This window comes from Dendrobium catenatum, unplaced genomic scaffold, assembly GCF_001605985.2.
Source record: "Dendrobium catenatum unplaced genomic scaffold, ASM160598v2 fragScaff_scaffold_203, whole genome shotgun sequence".
Classification (NCBI taxonomy): domain Eukaryota; kingdom Viridiplantae; phylum Streptophyta; class Magnoliopsida; order Asparagales; family Orchidaceae; genus Dendrobium; species Dendrobium catenatum.
This window is the reverse complement of record NW_021318665.1, coordinates 1,215,555-1,241,337: the sequence shown is the minus strand read 5'-3', so window position 1 is coordinate 1,241,337 and position 25,783 is coordinate 1,215,555. Positions and strand designations below refer to the sequence as shown.

General features: G+C 39.1%; 1 protein-coding gene across 2 annotated transcripts in view; it reads left to right on the top strand.

Annotated features, from left to right (window-relative positions):
• The window catches only part of LOC110099189 (pentatricopeptide repeat-containing protein At3g06430, chloroplastic), a 59,662-nt gene that overhangs the window by 14,474 nt on the left and 19,405 nt on the right, over window positions 1–25,783 (top strand). The window contains exon 3 of one of the 2 annotated variants that reach the window (XR_003700035.1): window positions 16,245–16,379. The exons of the other annotated variant lie outside the window; for it this stretch is intronic. The gene's annotated coding sequence lies outside the window, so the exon portion shown is untranslated. The remainder of the gene's footprint in view (window positions 1–16,244; window positions 16,380–25,783) is intronic. 2 annotated transcript variants of the gene reach the window in all.

Genomic DNA, 25,783 nt, shown 5'->3' with positions numbered 1-25,783 from the left:
CCCCCCCAAGCTCTCGGTTTAACACCCAAACCAGGAACCAAGGAGACAGCCACGGGAGACGAAGGAACCGCACAAACCAAAGAGCCACGGCCACGGGAAACGAAGGAACCGCATGGACCAAAGAGCCACGGCCACGGGAGAAGGAGCCCAGCCGTGAGATCCCAAGAGGCAAACATAAAAACTTAAAACCTTGGTGGAAACCAAGGGGTCATACATAGGAATACTAAACACCACACTTGGGATTCCAAAAGTCCCATTGGAAATCCAAAAGACTATAACATAAAAAGCTTAAAAACATTTAAATAAAAGATAATAAATGAACTAAAATGTTAGCTCATAATGAGCTAACTCTTAGTTCAATAAATGAACTAAAGTTCAGCTCATAAATGAATTAAAAGTTTAGCTCAAATATGATAAACTATTAGACTCAAGGGAAGCCAAAATTTGATTTATTTTGGACTTGTGTTGACCCCCTTTTGTCTACATCAGGTGTCATAAGTATGAAATGATTTAGCCATGTAGTCATAACTGAGAACATCAATTTTTTTAGGATCGGGTTGGATACAACCATAGGAGATAATATGAACAAGATGTTCAATGGAGGATTGATAAATTTTACATTTATTTAGTTTAAGAAAAAGTTAGTTTGTCATTAAACATTTAAATACAAGTAAAAGATGATCAAAATGAAGTTCTACGGTAGGACTTTTGATGAGAATGTCATTAAAAAAATAATGGCAAACTTACGAAGAAATGATTGGAAAACATGGGCCAATAAGGCTTGAAATGTGGAAAGGGCATTTGTTAAGCCAAAATGCATAACTAGAAAAACATAGTGGTCGTTGTGGGTACAAAAAGTGAGTTTTTGTATATTCTTTATATGCATACGAACTTGATAACTGGAACGAAGGTTAAGTTTAGAAAAAAAAGCTCCATGGAGTTCATCTAATAGTTCATCCGCTGTTCGGATAATAAATTATCTGTAACAGTAAGGACATTAAGGACTCTATAGTCTATACAAAAATGTCAAGTGCTATTACGTTTTTTGACAAGAGGTATAAGACTACAAAAAGGATTATGTTTGGGGCGAATAATGTAGATTGCAACATTTTTGAAACCAATTGTTCCATCACATCTTTTTGATAATGTGGATAACGATATGGACGAGTGTTAACAGGTTTTGATAATGATGGAAGATGGATATGATGGTCTAGAGTGCATGATGGTGGTAACCCTTGTGGTGGTTTGAATAAGTGTTGAAATTGTTGTAATAATGTGGAAATTGGAGGAAGAGGTTGAGGAAGGGTATCTAGACATTTGTCTAGAGAATTTAAGGGGTTTATGATCTTTATTTAGATGGTGGGATTGGGTCGTGGATATCTGGATTGATGGAGAATGATATATTAATGCACATAATTGGTTGAAAGAAATGGGGTTAGATGATAAGTGGGGTTTGGGGTTCGCCAGAAAGGGTAAATTGATGTTTTCGATAAGTAAATTTCATGGTAAGATCTCGATAGTCATGTGAAATAGGTCTAAAGGATTGATGCCAAAGTACACCGAGAACAATATTGACACCATGGATGGAAATGATGAATAAGTCTGAAGTGACCTGATAGCCTCACATGATAATTGTGACCTGGGAATTTTATAGTTACATAATAGCATGTTGCCATTGCCTACAAAAACATTCAATTTGTGGTTAGGTTGAGGAGTAAGACCAAGTTGATGAATAACATTGTCTTAAAGAAAATTATGAGCATTTATGCTATTAATTGAAAAGTGAACCTTGTGATTATTAATAGAACCATTTAAATGAAAAGAGGGAGGATTAAATTGTCCACTGAGGCATTTAAATGAATCTCGGGAGAAGGATCTTGGTTATCATCATTATTTTTGAGAAGAGATAGAAGAATCGATGCATTCATTATCGTGGGTGCCAAGTAAATAAAGTTAATAGAATAACGATGTTAGGGATTGAATTTTGCATCACAATTAAAACAAAGTATTTTTTTTCTCCTAAATTGAATTTTAGCATGTGAGAGTTTGCGAATTAGAAGATTAAGGGGCTTAGGACTGAAGGGAATATCATCACTATCGAGAGAAGGTTGAACTGAAGGAGTGGATTGTAGCTGAATGGTGGTACATCGGTAGTAGGTGGGATCTTCTTGGCAGGATTGGAAGGATTAGGTTTGCGCTAATGTGATGATTGTGGAGAGAAAAATTTTGAATTTTTGATTCATGACGATGGCAAGTTCCATTGCATCCAAAAGAGATGTAGGACGTGCAAGTAAAAGTTCCATTTGTAATTCTTGTTTAAGTCCAAAATCGAAATAACTAGGGTTGACTCGAAATGTTTGGGGACTTTAAATGCAAGATTTTCAAAAACTGTTTGGTAATTAAAAAAAAAAAGTTAATTTGTTGAGTTTTTTTGAAAGATTTTCATGTAAATCATCATAAGAAGAAATGCCCAATCTTTGTTGTAGGGATGACATAAAGCCAAAAGAAGAAAGAAATCAACATTTCACTCGTAATCATTGGTACCAAGTAGCCATAGGTCCTTTAAGATGAAAATAAGCAATTCGAACGCAATGACAATCAAGAGTATTATGAAAATCACAGTATTCATGTGCTTTAAAGATCCATGTTTTGATATCAGATCTTTTCAAGTGAGGAAGTTCGATTTTCATGGTTTTAAGATAAGGATTTTTTTTTTTTGGGGGGGGGGGGACCGGGGGGGGGGGTACCAGGGGTCAGTTGAGGAGTAGAGAATAAACCGTTGGATCCAAGGATTCTGGCGAAGGAAGAAGGATCTTGATGGTGGGAAGGTGGTGGTTGGTCAGTGCATAAGCTATCAAGGGACTTATCTACGTATTTCATGAAGGCTTGAAATTATTTTAGGGAGGTGCCTGATACACTCGGGGGGGGGGGGGGTGATACACTCGGGGGGGTCACCTGGCCGGCCCAGACCAGCCCAGCCAGACTGGGGAATACCTTGTGGCGAATTGAAGATGAGGAGAGCCAACAACGCATCAGTCGAGCCTTTGGTCTCATCAGATTATGATACATCATCTATCACAAAATGACCTTATGCAACTTGGATGTCCTCATCCGATCTAAGCAAAGGTTAGATGATTTGTGGATCTGATATCTCGAAGAACGAGAAGATGAAGCTTTGCATCAGTTCAATGAAGTATCTCATGATTTTTCTAGATGCAACACTATAATTCACCTATAAGCAAAAGCAGGAAATTCATTGTAAAAACTACAGGCCACTGGCAAATTGAGATAGCAAATTTGCAATGATAGGCGATCATACTAGATAAATTAGCTTGCTCGTAAGCAATAGGTGGAAGGCTCCTGATGTGATGTGTAGCTTATTTGTAAATAGAAGTACTCTCTTGACTTAAGTATTGAAGAAAAAAATAGCTTGCAGAAGATGAAATGAGCTAAATTGCATTGTTGGTGCGAAATAAATGAAGTGCATTGCCATGCCACTAGATCCATAACATTCATACAAGTGGACAAAAGGCATCAACAAAGCCCAAAATAGAATCCTGCGCATTTAGCAACAATCGTCACCTATACAGCTAGCTACATTTAAAAATGCAAACCCCCCCTCGCATACATTAAAATACGTGTTGATGTGCATTTCATAATAGGCATGCATTGACAATGTGCCGAGGGTTTCATTCTAGCATTTCTGTTGACATTGTAATCATAGTTCAAAATGACCTCCTGCGTGTATTTGAAGGATGTAGAGGTTTTCATTCAAGTATATCATTTGACATTACAATTGCATGTTAAAATGACCTCTTACATGCATTGGTAGGATGCAGAGGGTTTCATTCAAGCATGCCATTTTACATTGCAATTACACTCTCAAGTATCATCCCATATGCATTTGCAATATGTAGAGAGCTTCATTCCAGTAATATCATGCTTATATATAACAATCATATAAATGCATCGTGCAAAATGCATTCAACAATATGTCCTAGTATGGGCTCTGGCAAGCGTGTTGTAGGTATACACGTGAGTCTAAGGATGTTGCGCGGGTTAAGAAATAAATTTAGATACGAACCCGATCCACTATCAATAAACTGATAGAGTCGATAAGGTTCAATCAACAAAAATGTAATAACCGATAGAAATTTCGATGATGGTCGTGTTGAATGTTTATCTTAACTAGAGGGGACCCTATACTTTCCGATGCTTTCAAGCTTAAAAAAAAATACAAATTTTTTAAAGTGATTACAACATTACTCCGATGATGGTTGTGTTGACAGAAAATCTCAATTGAAGAGGTCCACAAACATTCAAAATACATCTCAAAAGCTCATGAAAATTCCAAAAATACAAAAAAGTTTAAAATATTCAAAATTGAAATTAACCATCAAACACTTATAGCAAAATTCATCCATCTTCCGTAATAATTTGCCGAGGTAGATAAATTTGAAACTTACTTTAGCTCACAAAGAGCCAATATCTGGTCGAGAATATTGCTAAGATTCATCCTTAAATCGTCTTTTGCTAGTAAGGATGTAGCACATGTCCTATAACTGGTGGTTTCACCGCCAAATGATACCACATCGTGAGTTTCGCCGCTAAATGCCACCACAGGTAAACAATTATGATCGGGACACTCTGAATAGGGTGGTTTTGCCGCCAAATGACACCACTAAATTATGATCATGGTTAGGTCTGGTATGCTCCCCAATGGCGTCAACTTATTGAGATATGAATCAATATGATATAATCGATAGGACACAAAGCCCTCTGTTAGCTAAGGTGGATGCAAATTTGCACCGTAAGCAAATACTCACCCTAGGTTTAGAAGGTACCCTTAGACGAAACAACCCATGGCTGCCGACAAGGATCCTTTTGTCAGGTTGGGTCGACTACCTCCTCTGACTAAGTAGACTAAGGATTATGATGACTCGGGACGACGGAACTATGAGATCTTGATCGGGCTCATCATCATTCCCCCACCATCCGCATTAAGCTTGAGATGATGAAATTTTCAATTTTAAATGTTAAGTCTAAAAAAACTAAACCCATGCTGCTACTATACGATAGACACCACGTATCCCTACTTATTTGCTTGATGACTAGCTTTAATCGAAAGTTTTCTCTCATTATCGAGAGGGGTAATTAACTATAGGGGCATGCACCTATAGGAAACCTGAACTCAGATCATAAAGTCCTTGCAAAATGAAGACAAAATTTTTGGGTAGTGTCTAATTTAATACCCAATCTACCTTCTAAAAATTTGCCTCTGAACTTACGTGTTAAAACTCTTCTCGACGACCTAAAAAAAAGAATGGGGTCCGCGGAGAGGCCGGGGTGCGAGTTTTTGGAGCCCACAACAATATATATCATTTTTGTAATTTTATGCAATGTGAAACAATTTCAATTGCTGCTTAAAAGTCAATATATTGACGTTGACCATCTATGAATTTATTGTACTGTCTATCAAGTAGGTGCCATCTGTTACTGGCCAGCTGCTATAAAATATATAACCAGCTAGTTCATGAGATATAATTGAAGTATTTGCGGTAGGGGTTGCATGGTGAAATTATGTCTTGGATGTCTGGGCTTAAAAAATGGAGTTCACATTGAGGTCCAATGTGTATTTTTAATTTGCTTCTTTAAAAGAAAATAGATCCAGATCTCTTTGTAACACGTTTGGAAAATCAGGTGAAAGCCTAATGTCATAATAGAGATTGAAACCATGTAAATGATGCGTGCATTGCTAATAGAAACACCGAACAATTGTTCTTCTTGACTGTACAGAAATGGATGGGGTTGGCATCTTCCAAGCAATTATTATAGCTATTGCAATAGCATTATGTTCCTAGGGAGGGAAGTGTTGTGGGTTCAATTAGAGCTTAGAACTGTAGTGCCTCGTAGGATTAAACTCAACTTTTATTTTGCTTTCAATTTGGGGATATTCTCCACAATCATGTGCATTCTTACATTAGATTCCTTTTTAAAAAGTTTATGTTTCACTCTTAGGACAAAGGCCTTGTGATTCACGTGGAAAGTGTTAATCTACGGAATCCTCTTTTTCTATCTAGCTTAGTGCATGATAACTTATTAGGCTTGCTACCCGTTCTCAAATCTTGGTCTAATTTTGAATGGTTGGTTTTTTTCTCTATTCCCATAATTGTCTAATTACAGAATAGTTTTTGCATAATAGAGTTGTATACTTCTGTCATTCATGAAAGGCTAATGATCTCTTAATACTTAATTTTTTTACAATTCTTGTATGCGTTCCCCTCGAACTTGAAAGTTGACCATCATCATTATCATTATCATTAGCCTAATCTCACTTATTTGTTGTTGGCATTATGAGTCCTCATTTTTCATTCATTCTTGTCAAGTCTAGAATGGGGTGTCAAACTTATTCCTCACAAATCATTTTGAACAACTTATATTCATATAATCTTAGATGTGCCATTTTCCTTTATAATTCTTTGACACTAATTTTATCTACTCATCAACCAGACACACGTCTATCATTCATTATATATATTCAAATCATCTAAGTTTATTTTTTAGTCGCCTTATTTTCATTATATCTCACTCAAACTTTTTCTCTAATATAGTGATTCTTTCATTTAACTTGGCATTCTATTTTGTTGCCACACTCAATTATCGATTATTTGTTTTTTACAACTCAACATTTGAATCTATACAACATCATCAACGTAATTATGATGTTATAAAATTTACCTTTTAATCCTTCTTGATACCTCTTATCACACCAAATTGCTAAGGCACTTCTCTATTCTATCCATTCTGTCTTAACTTTAGAAGTTGTATTTTCATCTCTGTTTCCGTTCTTTTGTGTATATTTAAGTCTATCAAGCTTAAGTATCACCTTGTCTTCTATTAATATTGAGTGATAATTGGTAACATCTTACACACTAAAATCACTTATTATGTCTTGATTTTTCGTTCTACTAATTTTAAGATCTATTCTAAACATTTCATCAATTATTTTAAATTTTCACTTATTTCAGAAGATGCCTTGTCAGCCAGAGCATTATTATCTGCAAAAAAAACATGCAATAAGGAGCCTCACTTTTAATATCTTTTATAAGTATCGTTATAACTAATAAAACAGATATGCACTTAATGTTGATCATTGATTTAAACCTATTATAATTGAAAGTCACCAAGTAATTTTAATACTAGCCACTATTCTATTATATATCTTTAATAAGATCAATAGATATTTGATACACCATTTTAACTTAATTCTTACATTAATTTTGCTTCTACATTAATTGTTTTAAAACCAAAATTATTTTCATAGTAGAGATTTTGACCTGAAATCAAATTGATTCTTTAAAACTGATAAATTTTCTTAGCTTATATTCTACATGCCTTTCTACCATAGTTTCATTACTGGTCCTATATTGAAGGGAAAAAAAAAAAAAACAGAAAAAGCCAGATGGCTAGTATGGTTAGAGCTTCTCTAATTCTACCTGCTTCAAAAGATTGCCTTATTTTGCAAAATAGTGATCAAATAACTTATATAACATTACTAGCAAGTAGCAAGGTTCCTGAACAAACTAGACAGGCTGTTAACACTGAAATATTTTGAATTACGAAGACACACTAAAGTATCCTTCCAGGTTTTCTCTTTTTCTTCTTGGAATCTTTAGCTAGCGAAATGGCAATTGACAAGATAGCACAGAGTAATGCATTTAATGTGCCCAATTGCTCATCTTACTTGGTTGGGTGGGGGTCACTCAAACAGTGTTTTCTTAAACTCATGAAATTTGGAGGAATGTTACCAGATTTTTCTTATGGTCATATCAAAATTTCTCAGATACATCAAACACAACAAAATTCGTGAAAAAAGTAGGTAAAAAATAACGTGAAGTTGCTTTAATTTAAAATAAAGGACCATTGGCCTTCAGCTTTAATATACCAAAATTAGCTTCACATGAAATAGTTACCTTCTTTGGAAATTTAATTTTCCTACGTAGTAGAAGAATAGAGAGGCAAATATTATAGGGAAACAAGCTATTACAAATGCCACCAAATGAGATTGGTTGGGATGGAAGCCATAGTGCTGTGTCAAAAATGTGGTCACGGTTTTTGTTTCTCCAAATGCTATTATCTCGGTGGTAACATCCCCATACTGTGAAGTAAGCAAACCATTCAGAGTCCACGATGTTGGGCATATCCAGTATAGCCAGATCCACCATTTGGGAATATGCTGCCATATAAAAAGTGAGAAATCTATTATCAGTGTAAAGTGATCATTCCAAATATTAGTGTAAAGTTAAAAAATAGCTGCAAATTCTTCCGCATGTATATATTAATCTTGAATTTTTGGACTTCATAACTCTTAAGCCGTAACTCCACTTGGTTTCTCTACTTTCTCAATATAATTAATAGGTTGGGTTATTTTTCCCTTTGAACCAGATGTTCTTTAGTGCGATTAAGTCACTGTTTTTATTCAGCAAGTTAGTTTAGTCTTTTTGACTGTGGTGAGTAGAAGAAGCTCGGGAGAGCACAAGAAGACATGGGTAATGTTATAGACACAATTTGGAGGCTGATGGGCTTCATAGTTTTTATGCTGAACATCGTGGACTCTGAATGACTTAAGCATAAGTGGAATCAGTTGATGACATGTGACTTTTAAGAGGGTTTCTTTGTGATGGTGCAAGATTGATACGCCGGGGGGGGGGGGGGGGGGGGGGGGGGGGGGGGGGGGGGGCACCTGGTTGGCCCAGGCTAGTCCAGCCGATCAGCCCATCCCTGGCCAAACCAGCCTTTAGCTGGCAGAACCAGGGGCAGTAGAGGGGAAGATTTTGGCCCCTTTGTGGGGCTCAGAGGAGCTATTATTCATTATGTAAGAGGAGGAATCAAGGAGGAGCTGTTTAAGAAGGTTTCCTAATTGTGTTTTGGCTGTTTAGGAATGTTTTAATTGTTTAGGAAAATTTTCTAATTGTGTTTATGCTGTTTAGAAAGATTTTAATTGTTTAGGAAGGTCTCCTAATTGTGTTTATGCTGTTTAGGAAGATTTTGTGTGTGAGAGCTATTTAAAGGGGAGTTTTATCTAGGGTTAGGATTGGAGTATATATGTGTTGAGTTTATTTTCTAGGGTTTAGTGTGAGTTTCCTAGCGACATTTAGGGTTTGTGGGAGAGCCAATCTACCTCTGGAATAGTTGATCAATTGTATATTTCGTTATTGTTGAAAAGTAATGAAAAATCCGCCCCCATATTTGTATTCCTGCATTTTTCTTCTATATGATTTGCTATTTTTACTTCTAAGATGCATCAAATTGATATCAAAGCGAAGTTTTGAAGAGATGAAAGTAAAGAAGGTGGTTGCATTGGAAGATGACGTGGAACAAATCAAATTCGGGATGGAGGAGAAGTTTTGAACCATCGAAGAAAGGTTTTTCAACCATGGAGAATCAGATGGAGAGCCGCTTTGGAGGGTTGGAGGAGATGATAAGGAAGCTCATGACAATGCAATCCAATACTCCACTGACGTTTCTGACTGCTAACCTTAACCAAGATTTGAGCAGATTCCCTTGACTGAATCTAAGGGAAAGGAGATTTAACGAGAGGGGTTTGACGAGGAGAGTTTCTTTCATTAATAGCCACCTCTTTTATTATTATTATTAATAGCCACCTCTTTTTTTTATTAATAGCCACCTCTTATGGTTTTGATAAGGGGTGAATTAGGGTTTTCAGATGGGGGGACAACACGGAGAGAATTATGTGGTGGAGGTGGTAAGGTGGCCGATCACTATGGGAGACATTTTAGGCAAGGGGAGTGGGCGGCCAGAGATGGAGGGGGTCGAGTCGAGCCATGGGGATCATGTCATGCAAGGAGGATGGAAGAAATGTGAAATTCCCACCCTCGCTGCATGGAGGGGGGGGGACCACTGGATGAAGAGGAACTTGGAGTGGAGATGCTAGGGTGAAGAAGTTGAAGATGTCGACGTTTGAAGAGGAGGATGCCCATAAGTGGGTGTACCGGGTGGACAAATATATCGCAATGTATTGGTTGAATGAGGAGAAGAAGCTTACGGTTGCAGGGCTATGTCTGGAGGGGAATGCCTTAGCTTGGTTCCAGTGGAGGGAGGCTAGATATCATATCGACTCTTGGGAGGATTTTAAAGATTGCTTGTTGGAATATGTCCAAGTCATTTGAGGAGGAGACCTACATGAGCAATTCTTTGTCTTGACTCAGGAGGGTATTGTCATGGAGTACAGGGAGATATTTGAGTTATTGTCGGGGCGGTTGAGGGGGATTTCGGAGGTGGTGTTGGAGGGGGATTTCATGAAGGGCTTAAAGCCCGACATACAGGTAGACCTCTGATTGTTGAGACAAATGTTTAAAATTGCGTATTCGAGTATTGAGGCGTTTCTCATTTATGAGGCGAGGCGTAAGCCTCAAGGCGTTTTGAGGCGTAAGTCTCAAAATCAAAAGATTGCGTAAATATAAAATGATAAATTTTTAATATACTAATGAGTGAATAATATAAAACATAAAAAAGCATAAGATTTGAAGTGAAATCAAAATATCCCAATAATAAGATAACATTAAATATAGTTCAACTCAAAATTCTATCTTTCCCAAATCCCAATATTCTTTTCATTAACATATAATTCCAATTTCCAAAAATAAATAGCAATGACATATCACATAAGAACTCATAAGTCATTAGCATTGTCATCACTAAGGGGTTCTTCATTTGAATAATCATTATGATGAATTGCTCTCTCCTCTTCCTCCTCCACTATATAGTCCAATGTCGGGCATTTACTTCAAGATTTATGTAAGTTTTAATATATATAACATGAGGCGTAAGCCTCATGCCAGTGAGGCGAGGCGGGCCTCAACCAAGTTGAGACGCAAGTCTCATATAAAAAACTCGAGGTGTAAGCATCGAGGCGCTTTTTACTGGAATTGTGCAAAGGCGGGCCTCAAGGCGAGCCTCATATTGCGCAATTTTAAACCATGGTTGAGACCAAAGGGGTTAAGGGAGATGATGGAGCTAGCCCAGATAATGAAGGATCAGAGTCAGATGGAGAGGACCAGTAGGAGCAGAGTCACAGTAGGCTCCTGCAGGAGTGCATCGACTTCACTGGCACCGAGAACTCAAATAGTGTCTTTTCAATGGGAGGCACCGAGGGAGAAGAGTGGGGGACTTCACCCCGGGGCCAACTTCAAGCGCCTTACAAAGGCATAGATACAAGACAAGAGAGTGAAGGGTTTGTGCATCTGATGTGTGAGAAGTATGCGCCAGGTCATCGGTGTAAGGACCGCACACTCCTGTTTCTTATAGTTTGTAAAGAGGAGGAGATTGACAATGAGTTGGGGGAGGAAGCAGAAGCGGGAGGAGAGCATCTACACCTTGATGTGGTGGAAGTATCCCTAACTCAGTGGTGTGATTTACTCCAAATCACACCATGAAGGTGAATGGACAGATCAGAGAGTGACCAGTGGTGGTCTTGGTGGATAGCGGGGCTACTTACAATTTCATCTCAAATCGGGTCGCGGATCAGTTGGGATTGAAGTTGGTGGACACGAAGAGCTTTGGAGTCATGATGTGGACATGGAAGGTGGAAAGAAGTAGGGGGATTTGCAAGAGGTTGGTGTTGACACTCCAAGGAGTACAGATGGTGGAGAATTTTCTTCCCTTGGATTTGGGGTCATTGATGTGATCCTAAGGATGAAGTGGTTATAGACGATTGGTGAGACGAAGGTGGATTGAAAATCTTTGATTATGTAGATTCAGGTGGAGGGGAAGAGGGTTGTGCTGCGAGGAGATGTCAGCTTGTGCAGAGCCATGATTTTACTCAAAACTATGGTCAAGACAATTCAGGGAGCAGGGTTAGGCTACTTGGTGGAGTTGCAAAACTTGGAGGAGGTGATGATGGACTTCATCAAGGGGTTGACGCGTTCGGAGAGATTTTCTGTGATACTGGTAGTGGTGGATTGTCTGAACTAGTGTACACACTTCATCTCTCTGAAGAACCCTTATACTATGGTCTCTGTGGCTGCTGCTTTCATACGAGAGGTGGTGCGCTTACATCAATTTTTCAGAGTCCATTGTGTCAGATAGAGACTAGGTATTCCCCAAACATTTCTTGAAGGAGCTGTTCCATTTACAGGGAACAATCTTGAAGAAAAGCATGGCATACCATCCCCAGATAGATGGCCATATGGAGGTGGTGAATAGAAACATGGAAATTTATTTGCGATGCTTTATATTGGATATGCCAAAGAGTTCAACAAAGTGGATTGCTTGGGTCGAGTATTGATACAACACTTCGTACCATTTAACAACACAAACCACCCCTTCTAGGATTCTCCATGGGAGAGATTCACCTCATTTCATACATTATGGGCATATCACTACACCAATATTTAGTGTATATCAGTACTTAGAGGAAAGGGACAGGATATTGGCTGAGCTCAAGGGATATTTGTTGAGGGTCCAGTAGATCATGAAGAAGAAGTTTGATGAGCATAGGAGATAAGCACACTTCGAGCCAGGAGACATTGTTTATAGACTGGGAAGCCCTGAGACAAGAGTGTGAACAGGATGAGGGTCTGAGGAAGATCTGCAGACAGTTCCCATGCTTCCAATTTAAGGACAGTGTGGTTGCGGGGGGAGGGGAGGTGGATTGGCTAGCCTAGACTAGCTAGCCCTGCCCAAACTAGGGGCCGTAGAGGGGGGGTGGTCTTGGCCCCTTGTGGGCATTGGGGAGCTGTTTTCTTATGAAGGAGGAGGATAATTAAGGGAGAGTTCTTTACGATGGTTTCCTAATAGTGATTGACTCTCCCATAAACCCTAGCCACGACTAGAAAACTCACACCAAACCCCCCTAGAAAATAAACTTAGCACATATATGATCATAATCCTAGACAAAACTTCCCCTTAAATAACTCTCATGCTATAAAACAATTGGAACCTTCCTAAATAGCATAAATAGAATTAGGAAACCTTCGTAAAAAATTAAAGTATTTCTTAAACAATAATAACACAACTAAGAATATTCTAAATAATTAAAACCGTCTTCAACATAAAACAAATTAATGAAATATAGCTCGTCTGGGCCCATAAGGGGGCCGAAATGTCCTCTGTGCCTGGTTCGCCCAAGAGTAGTTGGTTTGGGTTTGACCAAGTGCCCCCGCCCCCTAAGGGAAGATAAGAACAGTTTCTTGATCTTCCTCATATCTTCATCCTATTTCGCTCTCCTAACTTTGGGTATCCTAGTCTAGGACCATAGGTACCAATAGAGCTGTTAGTTGTGGCTCTATTTTAAGATTGTTTCTTGGTGATGGCGCAAGACATGTTACAAAGTATTTATTATCCATTAATAATAGCTCCCATTGATTGGCTGAAGACAAACAAGCGGTCTGGAATTTTATATTCCACTTAATGATTAGAATGATAACCATTACTAACATTTAATGGTTCTTTTAACATATTAATTCTTTTTTAATGCAATCACATTTGTTGATTTTGTTGTGCATAGGTGTTCAAGTTTTTCAATTATGTTCATGAACATCAATCACATAGGTTTCAGGTGAAATAAAAATTGTTTTAAATTAGTTTTTCTTCACTAGCTTTTGAAAGTTAATCTACAAATACATTTTCATGGTATTTTGAAATATATGGTCAGAAAGGATTACAAGCAATATATACTCTTGTTGACAAATTTTCATCATATTTTATTGCATCATTGGTAATAAAAAAATAAATATAGTCATGGGATATTTATGGATTACCGGTTTTGGCATCAAGAATCCTGAGAACAGATTAAGCATCGTGCAACAAGCAGCTAGCAGCACAGAAGCCACTTGAGTGCTTCGACTTACTGACATGATCAGCATGCCCATATAATTGAAGTATAGAAGAGCACAAAATATTGTATAGAAGTACCAAATGATCTTGTATACAGACCAGTAGTATCCTATTGTTGGGTATGTAGAAATCACATATATTGCTGCCAGGGTGAAAGTACAAGGAATTTCTACTACAACCTGCAGTATAGGGTAGAGTTAACATATTTTAATGACCAGTATTTGATATGGTAACAAATATATACGTTCTTTATTTTTGATATGATTTGGAAATCTATATTTGTCTTGATATATTATTTTACCTGTGCGAAGGCATAGGCTTTGCAAGAGTACATTCCGGCAAACCTTTCTCTATACAAGACTTCCCTTTCTCTTGCAATAATTGGCAAAACTGTTACGGAATTCATTATGCCCAAAAAGACTGTAGCTAAGTACATTGATCCCATTATACTGAAAATGTCACGTTCATTGTGTCTACAAATAAAGAAAAGTAAGTAAGTGGTACTGACACAAGGTGAGATGACTGAATACTTTCTGTAAAATAAAAGCTAACATCAAGCTCTGTTGATAAAATTGAATGTTTGATTCTTGTTTACCGAGTAAAAAAATATGGTAAAATATACTTTTCCTCATTGGTAATGGGTTATTATGTTAATACCAGAATATGGTAAAATTTATTTTTCCTCATTGATAATGGTTTAATATGTTAATACTAGAATAACTGGTTTGCTAACACAATTTTGCTCTTGGAAGCTGCCTACCAAGTGAATCTCTTTGAAGTTTTGGGTTTTGTATGACATATTATCGACTTTTTTATCTAATATTTCTAAATTTTGCTGATACTTTTTAATCTAGTACTCATCATCACATGTTACAGACTTTTTAATATACTACTTAACAATGCTGATGCTTTTTTCGCATTGCTTTCCCATTATGGAATATTCATTTAGTATAGTTCCGTCTACTTGGAAATTTTCAAACTTGATTTGAAGAGACAAGTAATCATTAATGCATAACTCTCTCTTTCTTTATCATTTCGTGTCAATTGTTTTCATATCTATTTTGACCATGCTATTAAATATTTATTGTCTATGTTTTAATGGGGAATATTGTTCAAATGATCATTTATCATTCATGCTCTTTATTATGTCTTCCATTTTCTACTATATAGCTTGGTTTCTTTTAACTTCTTCTAAAATAGCTTGGTTTATTGCCTGTACAATTTTACTCTATGATTGTAAGAGACAGGTAAAATGCATTTTTTATTTCTGGTTTTGGTGCCATAGACAATTGATATCTCTCTTCAAGATGGTTGAGTAAGTTTCCATCTAAGACATGAATTTTGGTAGATTTGTTATCCTTCTCTACAATGCATGTTTTGTTTCCCTAATGTATGTGATTTATCCACTAGAAGTTAAGTTAAAGTGAGAAATACGAGCTTACAAATCTCTTCCTTTCTGCCAAAAGAGTACCATGAAAAATACTGATACGATTGTCATAAACATCAAGCGCACGAAGTTGTATGCTGGGCTTCTCCAATATGACAGCGATAGCTTCCAAAAGCATGCTTTAAATTGACACCATTTGTTCTGTGGGAATCGTGTATTGAAGTGCAGATCACTTGAACCTGTTGGAGGGATGCTCAAATTCTTAACCATCTCTTCCATATCCCTGTGTACAAGAATACATGTGTCAAACAAGAAATTACTTGGTTTTTCTCTTAGTTTTCTTAAAAATAAATTAAGTTGCAAAACGTTTTTGATCTGAACACTCTAATATCATGAGTTAGCATTTTGCATGGAGTATCTATCCCAATTTTTAATATCCTGAATTTTCTTGTTATAAAGCATTTAGTTGTATGGTGGTTCTTCTCTCATGAAGTAGCATGCTTTTTTTTATTAATTGAATTATCAAATTTTCTACATATTTGTTGTATTGAACACTCCATGAATGGTTGGGATAAGATTGATTCTGGGCTGTGGATTGAATGCTTCATCAGGAATGGATGGTAGATTAAAAAATATTTAAGAAAACATTAATAAAATTTAAATTTATTCTATGGGAGGTTGTGTTTTACGATTGTTAAAATGATGTTAGAAAAGGGAAACAGTTGTTTAAATGTAAAGAATAAGTTCCTTAACAACTTTGATTTCAACATCAAAATGCAACCCTAAAAATCTTGGATATCATTTCAATCAAATCTGAAGTCAAAGTCAAACCGATGCGTTCTCAGCCAACTTGTCATCATACCTATCACCTCGTGGTATCTATAAAATCCCTAGAAAGCTTGCAGCTGGAACAAGCAATCCAGGCAAGCTTATTATTGGCTTTTGCTTTTCTTCTTGATTCCTTCTTCTGTGGTGACTATTTTCAACCAGATGTTTGCAGGGGCGGTGAATCAAATGTGAAGGGCTGTGGCAAGTCATTGGGTTATCAATAACTTGATTGCTCTGGCCGTGGAAGAGGGCTACTGAAGTTGACGGATGAAGGAAGAGAACAGTGCAGAAAATAAAAGAAAAAAAGGTCTTTATTTTTGTTTATCTAATAAAAGAATAATTTATTATTTGGTGATATTATCATTTGAATACTTTTAAGTTGATTGCTAGAAAGAGAGTGTGGGCTCCAAAAATTCGGCCCCGGCCTCCGCCCGTTGATTGCTTTTATCTTTCGGGGGAGTTTTAACGGATTAAGTTCCGGGGTAAATTTTGGAAGGCATATGGGTTTGTAGATAATAAGACACTACCCAGAGATTTCGCCCTCATTTTGCGAGGACTTTATAATCTGAGTTCTGGATTCCTATAGGCACAAGCCCCTATAGTTAATTACCCCTCCCGATAATGAGAGAGAACTTTTGATTAAGGCTAGTCGTCAATCATATACGTAGAGATACGTGTTATCTGGCATATAGTAGCAGCATTGGGCATAGAAATGTGGGAAATTTGGATGTTTGAAAATTTGGGTTGAGATATTTGAGGATTTGATATTTAAAATTGAAATGTCACCACCTTACACTTAAAGCGGATGGTGGGAGAACGAATGATAGACCCGATCAAGATCCCATGGTTCTGTTCTCTGGCCATCATGGTCCCTGGTCTACTTAGTCAGAGGAGGTAGTCGACCCAACTTGACAGAAGATTCCTTGTCGGCAGCCATGGGTTGCTTCGTCCAAGGGAACCTTATAGACCTGGGATGGATGTTTTCCTAAGAGGACAAATTTGAATCCACCTTAGCTAACAGAGGGCTTTGTGCCCTATCAATCATATCATATTGATTCATATCTCAAGAATTTGATGCCACTAAGGAGCGTATTGGCTCTGGCCATAATCGGTATTTCATGGTGCCATTTGGCGGCAAAACCACTCGGTTCAGAGGGCCTCGGGTCATAAACGTTTATCCTGCGATGCCATTTGGCTGCAAAACTGTTGGTCAGAGGACACGTACCACATCCTTACTGACATGAGATTATTTGAGAATGGATCCTAGTGATATTTTCGACTAGGTACTTGCTCTTTGTGAGCTGAAGTACATTTCAATTTATCCACCTCGGCAAACTATGATGAGGATGGATGGATTTTGATTTAAGCGTTTCGTGGTTTGATTTTAGTTTTAAATATCTTAGATTTTTGGAATTTTTTAGGATTTTTTGGAGTTTTGGATTTTTACGGGTATTTAGATGGGATTTTGAGTAATTGGAATAGACCCCTCCGGTTAAGATTTACATTCAACACGGCCATCATCGGGGTGTGGGTCATTTTCATTTGTGGCTTGAACCTTGTCGACCCTATCAACTTGCCAATAGGGGATCGAGTTTCGTAAGCTTTGTGCCTTGATTAGTGAATTCTCATTATTATAAGCCTTGAAGGCCTAATATGAATGTATTAAAACAAATATACCGGTCACCACAGTCGTATATTTATTTAATGGTTCAAACCCTATCGACTCCTATTGATCCGTATAGAAGGATTAGGTTCAAACTTGAATTCACTTATTGACCCGCGTAGCATCCCTAGACGTCACGTGTGTACCCATAACATGCTCTTTGGGGCCCATGCGGGTGTTTGGGGGCATTTTATGATTTATTTGTTGAACCCTGTCGACTCCTATCTACCTATTTAGGAGGACCGGGTTTAAATTTAATAACCCGCGCAGCATCCCTAAATGTCACATGTGTACCAATAACACGCTCGTTGGGGCTCATGCAGGTGTTTGAGAATTTCATTGGTTGGACATTACCCCTTGTGTGCCTATGTGTATCCAAACTAAGGTGCATGTGTAGGATTATTCTTGAAATATTTGTAAATGCCTTCTGTCCACTTGCATGAATGTTGCGGATCTGGTGGCATTAAGTAGCAACTTCTGGATCAATTGTTTACTGCTTTGTACAGGTAGACTGTTGTGCACCACTTGTTGCTTTCTGCAGGTGGATTGTAATGCACTAACGAATCTCCTACTTTGCATTTGTGGATGCTCGTAGATAGTTTGTTGTATGAACGATGAGTTTCCCACTGTAACTCATAAGCACTTGCACTTGATATAGTCACTTTGTATCTTGCTCATGGACAATAGACTAGGTGTACTACGAGTCTTTTACAATGGCCCGTGGATACTTGTATTTATTACATTTCATCCGATGTTTTCTTGTAAATGTGATATAGTACATATGATGAGTCTCCTATGATCTCGTAAATATTTGCACTTTTCCACATACCATCTACTCTTGCTTATAAGGAGCTAGTATATTTGCTTAGCACAGGATTATTACTGATCATATGAGTATCCTAATATTCATTACATATTGCCCTGAACATGTTGGCAAGGGTTCTTGTTGTTTGTGAGCAGATTGTATTTACAAGTTCTTCATCATCTCTTAGAGTGGCTCTGCTTACTAAGAGCTTGTTTCATTAATATCATTAAGCTCCTTTACATGGACTCGTGGAGTCCTTTGTGATAAAAATGAATATATTGTTAAACTGCAAATCTTTTTGTAGTTTGCAAATGACCTCCTTCCTCGTTCAGATGAATTTATGTACTTGTACAAGCATCATGCTCGTGTTCATTATATATCTTCATTTGTAGGAGAGAGGTTCCTTCATCAACAAGCTGTGTCGCATGTATTTGTATGAAGTATTGTCATTCGTAGGCATGTTACTACGCCTGTTTGCAATCAAGCAACTTTGATTGTATGCAAATTACATTTTTCTTTGAACCTCTTGAATACACATTGACTAATAAACATTGCATTTGTTCAATTGGGTTCAAGACTTATTATTTGATTCAAGTTTGATTTTGAAGTATTGATCACTTGATTTAGAAATGAGTTTCATGTTGTCTTGTAAAGTTCAAGCCTTGTTTCCTGTGGTCCAACTCAAATTCTTACTTGATTCAAATGTTCCAATCATGTGCAAGTTAGACTCAAGTTTGAATCCAAGTCCATTGTCATTTAATATGAATCAAGTTCATGCCCTTTGCAGTTTGTTCAAGTCCAGTTCATGCTTGGATTCCTTGTGGTCTTCTTGAGTTCAAGTCCAAGCATAATCCTTTGTTATGTTATTCAAGCTCAAGTCCAAATCAAAGTCCCATATAGTCCAACTCAAGTATTTGCTTGAGTTCAAATGTCCAAGATCATGTTCTTTTTCAAGTCATTTTTTATTTGAGTTTGAATTCATTTAGATTTGAGTTTATTGTATCAAAGTTCACAAGTTCGAGTCCACTGTTATTCTTTTGAGTTCAATTAATGTGGGCTCCGAAAATTCGGCCCCGGCCTCCGCTCGCTGCGCGATTTCTTATTCGGCAAGGGAGTTTTAACGAACTAAGTTCCGAGGTAAATTTTGGAAGGCAGATGGGTTTGTAGATAAGACACTACCCAGAGATTTCGCCCTCATTTTGTGAGGACTTTATGATCTGAGTTCTGGTTTCCTATAGGCACAAGCCCCTATAGTTAATTACCCCTCCCAATAATGAGAGAGAACTTTCGATTAAGGCTAGTCATCGATCAGATACGTAAAGATACGTGTTATCTGGCATATAATAGCAGCAAATATTTTTAATCCCTCACCCCTCTTCTCTATTCACGGGATCCGGCCAAAGAAGCGCATGGAGGGGAGAAAGTTACCTTCACGGGCAGTGAGCTCCCGTAGTTGTTGCCGATCCAAATGCCGTAACTTTCAATCCGACAGTAAGGGAAAGTCGGTTGGGGGAGAAGATGAGCACGAAAGGGTAGAAAGTTAACTTCACGGCCGAGCGAGCTCCTGTTCTTACTTCCGATCAAATGTTGTGACTTCCGATCTAGACAGGAAGGGAGAGTCGTCGAACAGCCGGGAAGGAGTCGGAGAAGCCGCTCGAAAGGGAGAAGGTTATCTTCACAGCCTGCGAGCTCCCGTATTGCTTCCGATCAAAATGTCGTAACTTCCGTTCCGACTGGAAGGAGAGAGCGAGAGCGCAGGGGGAGAGCGGGCTCGGGAGGAGAGGAGGAATCGCGTCAGAGGCCTTCGGCCTCGTTGCTTTCAGGCTTTTAACGACTCGAATGAGTCGTGCGAGCGATCGTGTGCGAGGTGAGGCGACGACGTGCTGCGGCAGGGGAGCGACGTGCATCGTGGCTTCGCAGGGGAGCAGGTGAGGATTCGCCATTTTTTTTTGTTTTCGGTATACAGGTCAACAATTAAGTCCAAGTACAGTCTCGTGTTCATCCGAAATTTTGGCAGCCTCCCTATGTCTCCCCCGTTTAGGGGAAAACTATGAGAAACCGGGCCTTCCCACCACGCGCAATAAAGGCATGTATGATAGGTGTCATCGGACGAGGACACTGCGGCTGTGATCTTTCTTTCCCACCACGTGCAATGAAGGCGTGTATGTGGTATTTGACGGTACCTATTTAAAAAGACAGTTTGCTTTCTCCCCGCTTGGGGGTACTTATAAGTAACCCCGCCTCACCGTAGGTGCCGCACCGGGGTCCCATCCCACCACGCGCAATAGGCGTGTATAAGCAGTTTTCCGGTGTGCCACGAACTTTGAAATGGGGCTTTTATGTGATTACCTGCCTCGTCGTAGGCATCGCACTGGGGTCCCATCCCACCACGCGTAATAAAGATGTGTATAGGCGGTTTTTCGGTGCGCCGCGAACTTCGAAGGCGAGAATCTAAGTTTTAGAAAACACATACCTTCGCAGGGTTGTTGGCATGTGGATCGAGGCAAGGGAAGGTCCTCTTTTCTTTCTTTTTTTCCGTAGTATATTAGAGCTAAGTTGTAACATTAGTTGGGAAAAGTCTAAGTAATGGCAATTAAGGATGAGAAAGTGAAGATTGACAAGTTCAATGATAAGGGCATTGGCTATTGGAATATAGAAATCAAGGATTATTCTTATCAAAAGAATTTACATCAATCTCTTTTTGAGATAAAACAAAATATTATGTGACTCAAGGAGAATCTGATCTGTTGGATAAGTACTTGTTGGGCGTTATACGCCAGTCATAAATAAAGAACATGTACTTTAAGGTGTTGCATGAGTTGATCATTGGTGGAGTTATGAAGGCTTATTAGAGATGTATGAGAAGCCATCTATACTGAATAAGATAAAGCTGATGAGAAAACTTTTGGATCACAGAATGGTAGATGATTCTTCTATAATGGTACAGATCAAGTAATTCAATTTGGTCATGGTTTATGAGATACTAGACTCAATGACATATGTGGCCAATTTCTAAGTAAGGAATATGATGAACTGGTCTCTACTGGATCGGTAAAGCCGGTCCCTCTTGGACCAGCCCTCATGTACAACAGGCGAAACAAGAGTTCTGCCCAGTGAACTCGCCCCTTTTAGGGTGGGGCCTAGGGAGAGATTCAAATCAAGAGGGGGTGGCTAGGAGGGAAATTTGAAAGGGGGAGGGCTGTTTCGTGATTTTTCATGTTTTTTTATGCCTTAAGTAGGTTGTGTTCACAAGGGTTTATTTTTTTATGCTTGTGTTTGCTGAAATTAGTTTTGCTTAGTTTGAGAGGACCCTAGCCGAAGGCTAGGGATTCAGGAAAGCCAGATCTTCCTCTCCAATTGAAGATCCAACTGTTCTAACTATTTTTTTCATATATCTTGTAACAAAAAGAGTATTTGTGTGTTCTTATGAATTTTGTATTGTCGTTCGCTCATTTTTGCTGAAATTGTATCTACTTTCTATCAAATTGCTATCAAAGTCAAGATCCAGGTACCTATGACAGGAAGAAAGGTAGACGTGTTGGAAGAGGACAATTACAAATTAAAAGTTTAGATTTTCAAACACAAATTTCGGCCATTCATGAGAAGATCGATGACAAGTTTGCCATCATGGATGAGATGAAGAAGAAGATGCTTTACATCCAAACCAAAATAGTGTCATTAGAGGCGAGGGAAGCCGTCGACAGCTAAGGGTGTGGGAAAACCCTAATTCGATAAGGAGAGAGGAAGAACAAGAGGTGGAGATCTTGGACGGAGAAGATAGTAGACTTTTTATAGCCTATTCCTAGGGAGGAGACTGGTAGAAGGTATGAAGAGAGGTGTAAGAGGGTTGGTTATGAACAAATGGATGCTGAATTTGAAAGAAGAGGATTGATTATGACCGGAGGGGTGCTGATTTTGAAGGGAGGAGGGGAGATTTTGATGAAAGGTTTGGGTACAAGTGTAGAAGGGATCAAGACACTTTGAGGGATTTCCCCCTTGGGGAATGGGGAGTTATGGATGAAACATGGGGAACGGAGGAGATCCGGACGAGGAAGATGAAGATGCTTGTTTTTGAGTGAGAGGATGCACATGGATGGATCTACAAGGTGAAAAGGTATTTTGTCGTTTATGGGTTGACGGAGGAGGAGAGACTGATGACATTTGACCTATGCTTGGAGGGGAAAGCATTGACATAGTACTAGTGGATGGATATGAGACGGTTCATACAAAGCTGGAGAGAGATAATGATTGCCTGTTGGAACGTTTCCGAACCAACAATGAAGGAGACTTCTATGAGTAGTTATTCACTCTGACGCAGGAGGGGATAGTGGTGGTGTATTATGAGAGATTTGAGTACCTTGCCATTCGATTGGACCAATTGTCGGAGATTGTACTGGAGGGAAACTTTATAAAATTTGGGCGACAGTTAGAGTGATGAGGCATCATGATTTTGGAGAGGCTATATAGTTAGTCCAATTAGTGGATAAGTGGATGACCAGAAGCACTTGGAGATAGGGACTAGGTGCAGCAGCTCAAAAGGTTTGTACAGGATGACCACCACCTTTTTGACATCCAGGGGGCCAACACTGGGTATTTCTCAAGAGACCTCAAAGGAGAAAATTGCATGAGAGGGAACTGGGGGAAACTTCAAGAAGCTCACTGAGACGAAGTTACAGGAGAAGAGAGATAATGGATTGTGTTTTAGATGTGATGAGAGGTAAATCTTGGGGCTTAGGTGTAAGGATCAAATTCTTCAAGAAGCTAAGGATGAAGGTGAGAGTGAGGTAGTGGTGGAGGAAGAGCTACATTTAGAGATAACAAAGGTCTCATTGAACTAAGTGGTGGGATTCACTGTAAAATCACACCATAGGTGAAAGAAGAGATAATAGAGGGAGATAATGATGTTGATAGATAGTCGGGCTACCCACAATTTCATCTCCAATCAAGTCGTGGATCAATTGGGGGGTGAAGCTGGTGGACACATGGTGCTACGAGGTGATGATGGGCACATGGAAGGTGAAGACAGACAGAGGAGTGTGTAGGGGGTGGTTTTGACCATACAGGGGGTCAAGGTGAGGGAGGACTTCCATTGGAGTTAGGGAGCACTAATGTCATCATGGGGATAAAATGACTATAAATCTTGGGACATACCAAGGTCGGTTGTGGATCATTGATGTGGAAATGATGGTGGATGGAAGAATGGTGGTGATCAGGGGTGTTGCAGAGTTGGTTTCTCCCAAAACCATAGTGAGGACAATACACGAGGTGGGGGAGGATTTCTAGTGGAGTGGCAAAGCTTAGAGGGGATTTGATTGGAGGAGGGGTAGACATCTCTCTTTTAGTACAACCGCTTATACAACAGTTCAGTGAGGTCTTTTAGACACCTCAAGGATTGCTACCACCGAACGAGTAAGAGCATATCATCGCCTTGATGGAGGGGGTGTCACCAAATAATGTCATGACTTACCAATTCCCTTAGATCCAAAAGGATGAGATCGAGAAGTTGATCTAGGAGATGTTGGAGGAAGGGATCATCAAAGCGAGCATGATTCCTTTATCTAGCCCAATCTTACTGGTCAAGAAGAAGGAATGAGAGCTGGAGATTCTGTGTGGATTACCAGGCCTTGAATTAGGAGATTGTGCTAGACAAGTTTCCTATTCCGATGATAGACGAGTTGTTGGATGAGCTATGTGAAGCAGTAGTGTTCACAAAGATGGATATGAAGTTTGGGTACTATCATATCTGGATGAAAGAGGAGGATGCCCCGAGGATTACATTCTGGACACATGAGGGACACTACGAGTCCTTGGTGATGTCGTTTGGTCTCACCAACACTCCTACTACATTCCAATCCCTCATAAACAGGGTGTTCCGACCAGACCAAAGGAGCTTCAAGTATCTGTTAGAGCAAGGATGGTGGCCAAGGAGCATTAGAGGTGGCTATTTAAGCTATTGGGATACGATTTTGAGATCCATTACATGCCAGGACTAGAGAACAAGACGGCTGATGCATTGTCCAGATGCACGGGAGAGCTTCAGAAGTTAGTCATTTCTGTACCATTGATGTTGGGTTGGGGGGCTATTAAAGAGGAGAGCATCCATGATAAGCAGCTGAGGGGGATTAAGGCGGATATGCTGAGGGAAGAGAGTAGCCACTATGGCTATTCCCTAGAGGGGGAGAGACTGCTATACTAGGGGAGATTTGTGTTGCCACTGACCTCGGTCTATATTCCTCACATTTTGCAGGACTTCCATGGGAGCACTGTAGGGGGTCATTCAGGGTTGCAGAAGACGTACAGGAGGTTGCCAACATAGTTGTATTAGAAGGGAATGCATGAGGAGGTGCATGAGATGGTGGCTAGATTTGAGGTGTGCCAGAGGAACAAATACATGTCCATGGTTCTAAGAGGGTTACTGCAAACTCTAGCTCTTCCAAACAAAGTGTGGGAGGAGGTCATCATGGATTTAATAAATAAATTATCCAGATTTGAGGGGTTTACCGTGATTTTGGTGGTGAATAGATTTAGTAAGTATTCTCATGTTATTCCCCTACGACACCTGTATATGATAGTGACAGTGGTAGCGACATTCATCAGAGAGTTGGTCAGATTGCATGGGATACTAGAGTTTATATTGTCCAACCGTGAAATGGTGTACCTCAGTCATTTATATATGGAGTTTTTAAGGATGTATGTGACAATATTGAAGATGAGCATTGCTTATTAATCGTAGACGGACGGGCAGATGGAAGTGCTAAACATGAGCCTTGAGATGTACTTGCGAAGTTTTTCTTCGAAGATACCTCGGTTGTGGGCCAAGTGCCTGGCATGGGCGGAGTACTAGTATAACACTTCATATCATTTAGATTCATCGATGACTCCTTTTAAAGTGATGTACAAGATGGACCCACCACACTTGGTGCAGTTTGGGTAGAGTAGCACGATAGTCTTGTCGTTAGAGCAGTACTTGGAGGAGAGAGATGTTGTTGGCAGAATTAAAAGATATTTGTTGAGGGCTCAATAAATTTTGAAGAAGCAGAAGGATGGGTGCAGGAAGTACGTATAGTTTGAGATAGGTGATAGGGTATACTTGAAGCTACGGCCCTATAAACAAAGGGTGGTAGCTAACAGGAGAAACGAGAAGCTGACCCGAGGTGCTTGGGTCCCTATGAGATATTAGAGAGGATTGGAGCAGTGGGTTATCGATTGAAGTTACCCCCGACCACTACTATACATCTGGTGT